The sequence below is a fragment of the Hyalella azteca genome, unplaced genomic scaffold (assembly GCF_000764305.2).
Source record: "Hyalella azteca isolate HAZT.00-mixed unplaced genomic scaffold, Hazt_2.0.2 contig13515, whole genome shotgun sequence".
Classification (NCBI taxonomy): Eukaryota; Metazoa; Arthropoda; class Malacostraca; order Amphipoda; family Hyalellidae; genus Hyalella; species Hyalella azteca.
This window is the reverse complement of record NW_025943433.1, coordinates 831446-841871: the sequence shown is the minus strand read 5'-3', so window position 1 is coordinate 841871 and position 10426 is coordinate 831446.

Here is a 10426-nt window from a genome sequence, read left to right as displayed (position 1 = left end):
GGATGGAAGGTCCGGAATGTCTTCATATTGACATCTAGTTTAACCCCGCAAGTGAAATTCTTCCAAATTCGACAAGATCTCGCTTTGAATATCATGAAGAAACCTAATCAACAGATTAAGTAGATTTCCAGTTTTGTAATAAATAGCAAAAGTATTACATATACAGGGTGATATATTGTTCTGGATTGAAGATTGGCTTGCACGTAGACCTGTCAATTCCAGGCAATAAAACGATGATTGTTAAACAGAATGCTCGTGTGCAACATCAAATAAAAATCTATGCATAACGAACGATAGAGGAACAGCAGAAATTCGATCAACTGTTGAAAGTTGATTCAACATTGATTAAATAAACTGTTGACTTCTTCATTTAATTACAAGTGCCGAATCCTTGAAAGCTCGTATCTTCGATAACATACATGCTCATTTCAGAATCTATATGATTAATGAAATTTTCATATCGATAATAATTGTTTCGTTGTATGAGGTTTCGGGAGCAATTGGTGAATCATTTTGTACGACATCAGCCAACAAAAACATACTATCATCTCACATTAATAATTGTGAATAAAAAACTGTCGGGAAAGTAATATCCGAGTATTCAGAAGTATTTGAAATCGCTATTATCCGAACGTCATTTAACACAAAATTTCAAAAACAGGAAGGAAAATAACTCTGATATTTGAAAAATATTTCCTTGGGTGAAAAAGTTTTACAACATGCGGGGGAAAATTATTGAAATTAAATTGAAAATCAGCCAATTCACTTTAATAATTTATTTTGTTTTTAACAAATTTCTCACTAGCTGGATCACAAATTATTGACATAACCTGGATTATAGCAATAATTGTAGGCGCCATGTAGAATAAAACGCAACTCTTAAAAAAATATAACTCAGTACTCACTGCAGTGAGTGACAGAAAGCGCATTTTCTCGTCGACGAAAACGGGAAGTCACAGACGGACAGACGGACATGGCGAGCACAATAGTGAATTTTTTCCATAAATGATTAATGCGCTAAAAAGTCCTTATGCTTTATTGTGAATCATTAGCATTATTTAGATGAACTGAATATGCGCTTCATTTTATTTTTCATTTATTTAAATTTCGTGTTGGGCAAATTAATATAAAGTTGAATTAGATGCTCTCATCATAGAACGAATAGCCCCATATTTTAATATGAGGCCAACCCCTCTGAGCGGATGAAAAAGTTAATTTTGTCCTGTGCAGTCATTTGTAGCTTTCAGCAAGGCAATGACACGTCTATTTCAGAGTTAAGAGGAACGTTTTCTCGGGAGCAAAAGTTTGGATTTACGTGAGCCTGCACATGAGCTTGCGTCACTCTCTCTAATCTTCTACTGCATGGCGGCCGATGCAGTCACATTTGAATTGGCTGAGTTTGTTGAATTTGTCTGCTTTGAGTGAGAGGCATCTCATTGATATTCATGCATAACCAATGTTCCCATTTCTCACGTTAGCTTGATTCCAGGACTCTTCTTACTTGCCTTGTATTACCAGTCTTCTTAATTAGATGATAATCATTATTGCAATCTAATTAAGAAGACTGTTAATTAGATGATAATCATTATTGTCATCTAATTATGAAGACTGTTAATTTGATGATAATCATTATTGCCATCTAATTAAGGAGACTGGTAATAAAACGCAATATTAGATTATCATCTGTAATATGTGCTATACTTAATTTTTTTAATCGCCATGAGCACTGATCGCTTCAACAAAACGATTTTTTAACTCCCTGCTATAACTGAGGGAAAAATCCTCGTACTTAAAGTTGAGGCAAGTCACCGACCGTGACTAATGGCGTATTATAATGCCGTATTACATGTTGCCTATGCGGATATCTTCAAATTCGTATTCATTTTTTATTCCTATACCTAAATGTTAAATTCATCAGGCGGAAATAATAATCCGGACTGATTTGTAGAGATAAAATACAATTCTCGCGGCCGATGAGGTTTTTCCGTCCTCTTAAAGACTTGCTTCATGCAGCAGCGAAATAATATAAAAATATGCGATACGACCTAAATCTGACATTATTTTAGACGCTTTTGTTCATTAATTAAACTGGGATGAAAAAATTCTAGGTTGTCAGACACGAACTTGCATCTGGATTAAGACTTTTAAACTCTTTATCAACTGCGGAAGTCGACGAATATCTGGAATGGAGGAATTTTTATTTTCGTAGTTTGTGAAATAAATGTTAATATACCTACAGATAATTATGCAAGAATTACCAATTATTTCAGGTAATGTTGAAATTATGTTGCATTAAAATTTTGCATAATTTGTTTATAAGGCAGAAATGTATCTCATTCATAACATAACATAACATAACATAACATAACATAACATAACATAACATAACATAACATAACATATCATAACATAACATAACATAACATAACATAACATAACATAACATAACATAACATAACATAACATAACATAACATAACATAACATAACATAACATAACATAGTGATCTCGGCGCTGAAGTGGAGGCCTGATGTGACCTGTAAGCCGTTGGACTTAACATTCATCGGAGGTTGACTTGAACTCAGTGTGCCTGAATTTTCAATTTAAATTATTTGCCAATGGTATTTTTTTTGATATATTTCATGTATCTGTTAAATTTTGCCAATTAGAGGTTAATACGCAGCTCCGAATTTTCAACCTAAATAGCCAATCAAGCTGCATACGGCTAAATTCTACATCCTGATCAATTTCCATTTTCTCCCACTCCTGCATCTCCGTATTAGTCGATAATCTACTTCAACACTGTAGTTCGATCATCAGCAGAGGATGAAGGGTGGCCGGCGGTCTGCATACCTCGTTAGCGAGTAGGTCTTCTATATATGGTGACGTATTAGGCATCCGATGATGCACAGCAGGTTGACTACGTCACTAACTTCTGCAGTAGAAGGAGACTGCTGAGCGCAGATTTGGAATGCCATGCTAGTAGGCCTTCCACCTGCAATTCAATGTGTTCAATTCAATGCGTCTTATGGTCGCTTCTGGTTTAAGCCATTTGTGATCTTTTGTTGTCTCAATTTTTGCCTCTCCATCTCCTGACGAGCGTGTTTTGCAGTTCCAAGTCTCTACGTCGATGCGAGTACCGCGATAATCAGGGAGTTATGATTTAAACTGAGAATGATAGAATCGAATATTTATGATGGAACTAGTTTTGACTTTGGGCTCCATATGTTTTGGATGCTAATACAGTAGGAGGATAAGGAGTAGCGATTGCTTTAATCCCCGAAAATAGGATACTGCATTTTTAGATTGTTTCCAAATCTTTTTTTTGGCGAAATTTGAAGGTTCAAAATTTGCCCACACTCGCCACGAATCTGAAAATTGTAACTTTTAAACGTTTCGGGTAGTTTGAATAAACGCTAAAAAACAATATTAAAACTCAAATTTAATTTGATATCTGGGCCTCCTAAAGCTGCGATGAAATTATTGCAGTAGCTAAAGAACGAGGAAAAGAGTAATTATTCTCTTTCTCACCTCGCAGGCCTCCTAGCTATAGTAATCAAATCATGGAGAACGGAGGCCGGGCGCTGAAACCTTCGTGTTCACGCGTCGTGGACGCTGTCTGAGCAATCAAGTACGGAACACTTGAGCGTGTTGGTCATTATTGGTCGATCGTCCTGCTGTGTTCCTGAGATAGACCTCGTTCATGAAGTGATTGAAATTAAAGCCAATGAATACGATGACAATACACGAACCTAAAGAAATCGTCCGCACTTAAACGAGATTTTCTCTATAAGGATTTTCGAACTCTGTTATATAAACAACAGCCAAGGTAATAGTGTGAGGCCAGGAATGTTTTCATGTAAATAAATATTCACAGTTGGTTACATCCATGAAAGATTTATAAAGGACAATTTATGAAAAAAAAATTGTATTATGATATCAGTTAATGAAATAGATTGTATTGTACGTTTTTACAGTTTGCTAAATCGTAGCTAACAGTATCACGGTATTCGCGTCTTGCCAGCTGGAGTTATTATTATTAGTTAATAATAATGATATTATTATTATTTGTTATTATTACTAAAAGTCTAAAAAGTACACAATTTCCAAAAGTCACCACATTCTTTTTTTGCCCGAGAGAAATACGTGAAAAAGTGAGAAGACAGTACCTTTATTTATACATAAATTGAAGCGCTCGATATCTGTACTGATTTATGTCTCATACTGTGGCAAAATTCATGCGCTTCCTCCTGACTTTCTCAAACGAAGTTGTAGGGACACTATTTATCTTTGTTATCAGTTTTATTAATTTTCTAGAATATTTATATTTTCCGCAAGCCATCCGAGCTACTTATAGATTGACATATTGTTTCTTCGTTGAGTTAGTTGTCCTTAGTATCACAACAGCCTGGTTCGCCAATGTTTCTGCATGGTAAGACATTAAATAGCTCCTGTTATATTGATCTAATTTGTAATATTTACTTACATAATGTACTTCATTTATTCATCTCGATATGTTTTATGCAATTAGTATTATAGCCGTTAGTTCATTCAACAGGTGCAACCTTCATACTTTACAAAATACACTTTAAACATTATTCTCGGCGAATTCATGTTTTAATCCCCGCTCTAAGTTCTTAAATTGTAGCGGTTTCGAACCAACCGATCCGCTTTAAAGCAACCATGTGAATCACAAAAATGCGTCTTTTTTTAATTGAGTGAATTTCAACCTCACGGATCAGTAGTTGACATACGAAGAGTAAAAAAATATAACTCAGTACTCACTGCAGTGAGTGACAGAGAGCACATTTTCTCGTCGACGAAAACATGAAGTCACGGACGGACAGACGGACGGACAGACGAACGGACAGGCGGACGGACGGAAATGACGAGCACAATAGGGCATTTTTTCCATAAATGAGAAAATGTGATAAAAATTAATTATCTCAGTTTTAAACGTGTGTGTTCAAAAATAAAATTGTACCAGCTTACATTGAACAGCTAGCATAATTACGCTGAATAAATGCATTAATATCTTTTCATCACATAATATGTGGAAATAATATAAAATAGAAAAGTATATTCTACTATGAACACCATTTTAAAGAGCACTCACTTTAATATTTTATTAACACAAATGTGAATTCAAGTAATTTATTTGGTAATGAGTAGCTGAAACCAGAACAAGGATGTGATGTTATGTATTGTTAGGCTGCGGCGATTGAATCAACTGATTACAACACCATCCTGTGCGTGATATTGTACTCTCCCCCTGAAAACAGTATATGTTATATTTCTACGCAAAATATCAAGCCCAACGTCAGGGTATGCAGCCATAACAACACTACTGCACACTGGATGGGATCTAAGCGCAAAGTGAATATATGATTCTTCCTAACGTCAGGGTTTGCAGGAACTGGCTGGAGATTGTGGGATAAATTTCCCTCTGAGAAGTGCAGCATTAATATTTTAATTCCATGGTCTGTCGTACTTCGAAGGATCAAACACTCCTCTTTAGATACAAATTACATTCTACTTAAAATTTAATTGAAATTACACTCTTTATGTTTCATTGTGTTTAAACTCACTAATATAAAGCTCATTTTTGTTAATGTGGCTTGGAAGTTAAGCCCAATTTTTCATTCTTGAACGCAATAAATCAATAAATCTATTTATGTCTTTTCATAAACAATGAATCTACTTTAAATATTGGAGATCTGACGATTATTTTCAACAAAACATGAACGTGGCAATTAATACGTTAATTCCATTGCCAGTCTATTCGCTTTCATAGGTGAAATAAAGGTATAAATTAACAGCATTCGCAATGCTAGTTGCCACTTCCAATTGAATTTTTAAACTAAGATTCGGGTTCATAAGCTAGTTATTTTTAACTATCTTTATAACGTCGATAGCTGGTGGAATGTAAGCAATTCTCAATTGTAAGCATTTGATTTTTTTATTCAAGTTTTTGTGCGTTCGAAGTAAGAAAAAAATTCTCACTTAAGATCGAATCCTAAGTCTGCCACCAGCTGGAATGACCAGCAATTTGAGTAATTAAGACCTAAGCTCGCTTTATTGTCTGAATCACAAATTAAGTAAGAAACTGAAATAAAAAAAAGTCCGCAAAAAGATGGCTGTTTTCAGCGTTGTTTCCTAACGTCTTACCCTTTCTGTTTCCAGCTTCATCGTCAGTTCCCCGAATATAATAAGGCTAATTTCACCACCGAAATTTAGGGGCAATAATTAAAACATAAATTGATGGTGAAATGAACAGGAAAAAGGTTATGAGCAGACATATCTTATCTATTTAACTTTTCAAGTGTTATTCAATTGAGCCGGTGTTGAATTGAGGCTACAATTAGGAAATATAAAGGGGCTCTAAATTTAAAATTTGTTAAAATTGGAAGTGGAAGCTAAAATTTTAAATCCACTATCGGAAACAAGTACGTTGCAATGCTCGGCTTAAAAGCGTACAGCTGAATCGGGGTGATGTCCAGTCTTTCTTATTCAGACGAGTAGGTCTGTCTGTTAACTGTTGCCTCTTCTTCCGTATGTCCTATGTCTCTGCGAATTTTGTTTGCTTTAATTGCTTGTAGTTTATTCTAGGATTTCCAAACTGACTTTGGAACTAGACTCCAATCGTTTATTTATATGGGGAATTTTTGTGGATTTGTATCATGAAATTGTCATCATGATAAGCATCACGAATTTGTTAACATAATTTTAAGGAACGCTTCATATACACTTATGTCGGACAGAAAAAAAAATTTCTAGAATGGGAGCGCTTAAAGGAAATCTGGTGTTGCGTTTTAACTTTCGTGGCAGGTTTCGAGGCAAACAAGTTGCCGGCAGGATACTGCGCTTGACACGGGCGCTCAAGAAGGGTAAAAAATAAAATACAATTTTCCGGCCACGAAGTTAGAGGAATCTTCTGAAGTTTGTTCCAGCAGGATGACGACACAATCGGCGGGGTGTGCAATTAGGTTACTCGGGATTGGATGCCAGAACGGGTTTTGTGGTGCAGCAGTTCTCGCTGTCAGAAAGAACGCAACTAAAACGGTGATGAGCTGAAAGGTAAGCATGGACAGTGAAAACAGAAAATGGAAGGAAGGAGTAATATCATACGAGAAGAAATTAAATTGAAAAATTAAGGGTAGTGAGCAGAGATTCTCTTTCGTATTCTCCCAAAAAGGTGCAAATTAACGAAGTTTCTTCATCATACTGTGCAAATTCTTCGACCTTCTTACACTAAACCTAAATGGACTACATAGGATATCAGCGAAGAATTGGGCAATTGGCGTTTTTAACTGATGAACATGTAATATTATAAGAAACCGGAATATTTTTGAGCATTTATGTATAAGCTTGCCTGGATGCATTTCATAAATACGATGAATGTCAGCACATGAAATAGTTATAGTTTTGTTCACTTATACATCTGGCAAACTTTTTAAAAAATATCCGTGCGTAATTTGCTTCAAACTGGTTCACTATTGCCTAAAATGATTTTTATTTAGAGCATCAACGTTTCCAGTAAAAAAATTTTCCAGTGTTGTCAAGGGAACTAACATCGACAACAGATCGAATCACTCGAAAATCTCGACTGCGTGGCTCGTCGAAGTAAGAGCCCCGGCAAATTTGATTGCCTCTTTGAGGAGTCCAATTTCTTACAAAACAGAAGAGAAGAAGCATCAACTAATAAAACATATTTGATATTTGTCAGAGATGAAATATACAAGATTTGGAGTATGGAATGTGTATATGTTCATTTATGTCAAAATAATCTGTTCATATAATTATCAAATAATTCATCACGATTTTCCAATGCAAATGACATGTCAATAAGAACAAAAAATAATAAATCTTTGGTGACAGCACCGGGCAAAACAAAATATCGTAAGCCTGAAGTATATACTTAATTTTGATGCATTACTGGAATTTTTTTACAGTTTTCTCGAATATCGTTTTACTCAAATTTATTTCATGTAAAAATCATAAACAAAAACATTGCACTCATCGATCTTCTTTGCACACCTCAAAATACTCGTCATAATTCGTAACTATCCACTTTGCTGCCATCATCTCGTTCCTGTGTTATTCGCGTTCCCATCTGCCCCATCATTAAACCATGCACCGTGTAACACTACTTAATTTCACACGTCCGTATTGTGTACAAATAATACATTTTGTGTATTGTATTAAACTTCAATCATAAAAACTCCAAAATATATTTTAAGTTTGCGCGCAACACATCGCCATATCCACACACGACTCATCATTCGTGTTCAAAGAAGCTCAGGGATAGAGCCTAGCCAAGTCCGCGGTCGCAGCACGGCCGGCATTCAGCAAGCCATTCAAACTTGCGCTTCACTCTAATGATGCAACTGATGCTCACCATCACGCTGCGTTGAGGTAAGGTGATGACGAGGATAATGTGGCCCCTGACGAGTAGCTAAACATTCCGGAGGAGATGATAGAGATGATGATGACGCGGGAGCGCATTCAGTAAATGAGTATCAGAGTATGCCATAATGTACAACTGCAGCTATGAATTTGTTTGCTGAAGAAGATGAGAAACTTAGGATCATATCCTCACTTTACCAGTGCTTTTATAAAAACCCATGCCCAATTTGCTGGACTATTACATAAAGTAATTTGGACTATTCGGACTAACCAATTTGAACTATTACATAAAATTAGAGTGAATTTCTGCAGGGGAGTCATTAGGTTTTAAGAACTGGGGGCTAAGCCCACAAGAGATGTACAGGATGTGAGCGAACGTTTATATTTCTACCGACGATCCAAACAACTGCATGTCCTGCGGTCGCAGCTGCGAGGTCGAGCGTTCGATAGTAACAGGTGTTAGCAGAGAGCCCTACGCCCTACGAGTGAACTGGTATTGGCATGCCACCTGCATGGGTGGCGTATATAATAACTGCAGGCCACCTTCCAAACTCTCGTTGTTTTAAAACTTGTGACCGGTTTCCGATGAGTCCTCCGGAATTATGGGCTGTCCCGTCGCTGTTAACTTTTATCAAGTGATAAACTCACCTCATAATCGTCTCCTAAAAGCGATATATAAATACGTATTGGTATGAAAGATAATAGTAAAATTTATATACATATATAGCATTGTAATATTTATAACCCCTTCAGAGAAGGAATGTTACTTATTTTCCTCCTAACGATTTGATATATTACAAGCACCCACAAAAATCGAAAGATGTTAAATTCCATTCGGTCAGGAAATAAAATCATGTAATAAATCAATAAAATGCTTCGAAATGTAAAGAAGGGAGTACTGCAAATAACATGAGATGTGGTTGTTTTCCTGTCAAGCAGACCTACCATGAATATTTTTTTTAATTAGAGGTTACGTGAGCACTGTTTTACTTCTAAGGCTCAGTGGAAAAATTGAACTTGACTCGATGCAATTAGCAACTACAGGGAATTCATTCATTCATAAGAACGCGTTGGGAGAAATGAAGAAGCACCCGAAGAAGATTTTATTCAAAATCAAATCCTGAACCAATTTTGAAGTCCGATGGGTCATCGGAATGGGGCGAATATGTAAGGGGTACTAAAATTACATTTGCGGTACCCTTTTTGAAAAATAACTATGAGATGACTACGGAAGACTGATATTTCTAAAAATTTAAAGTGAGAAGTAAATAGGATCAATTTTGTAATTAATTTTTACGAGAAATAGACTTAACGTGAGTAATGTGCTAATATGGAAATGCATCTCGAAATCGAGAAGCGATGATGTACATAGAGACCTCGCTACTTTTTCAAATGTTATTGCTACGTAGAGAGGTCGAGAGCACAAGGTCCTAGTTAAAAGCTATTATAATCTTCTATTTACCCGTGCTTAAATGTTGAAATAAACTCTAGCAAATTATGACATAATCTCATAATATTTCATATGCGCTAGGAAAAAATATCGAACTGATAATTTTGGCTCTGGTTTTGAGAACGATGAGTGCAAAACAGTTTGCTTTCTACCACGCAACGAAGAAGCGGCGATGTCAATCAGTGTTTGCCAAAGAAAGAACGTGCGTGAGTGACTTAAATGCGCTCGTAATGGCCAGGGAAATTCACTATCGACCGAAGTGACTCAAAAAAAGGGTATCAACGAACAAAGTTTAGCTAAACACGAATTGCTAGCGTGTTGCCGGCTCATTATAGTGAAGCGATTGTGACTGCCGAGTTTACCCACGGCGTATTGTATAGTAATGGTGCAGTAACGAACATTTATCGTAAACTATGGTGCCGTGCAGGTGCAGTTACGTATATTTCCCGTCAGTGCTGTGCGATAAATAACCATTCACTTCTCTAGTCTAATAATGACAAAATTTCTACTAAGTAAGTTCCAACGATCACATTAACTTGCGCAGAGATGATATAGAAATATGATAAATAT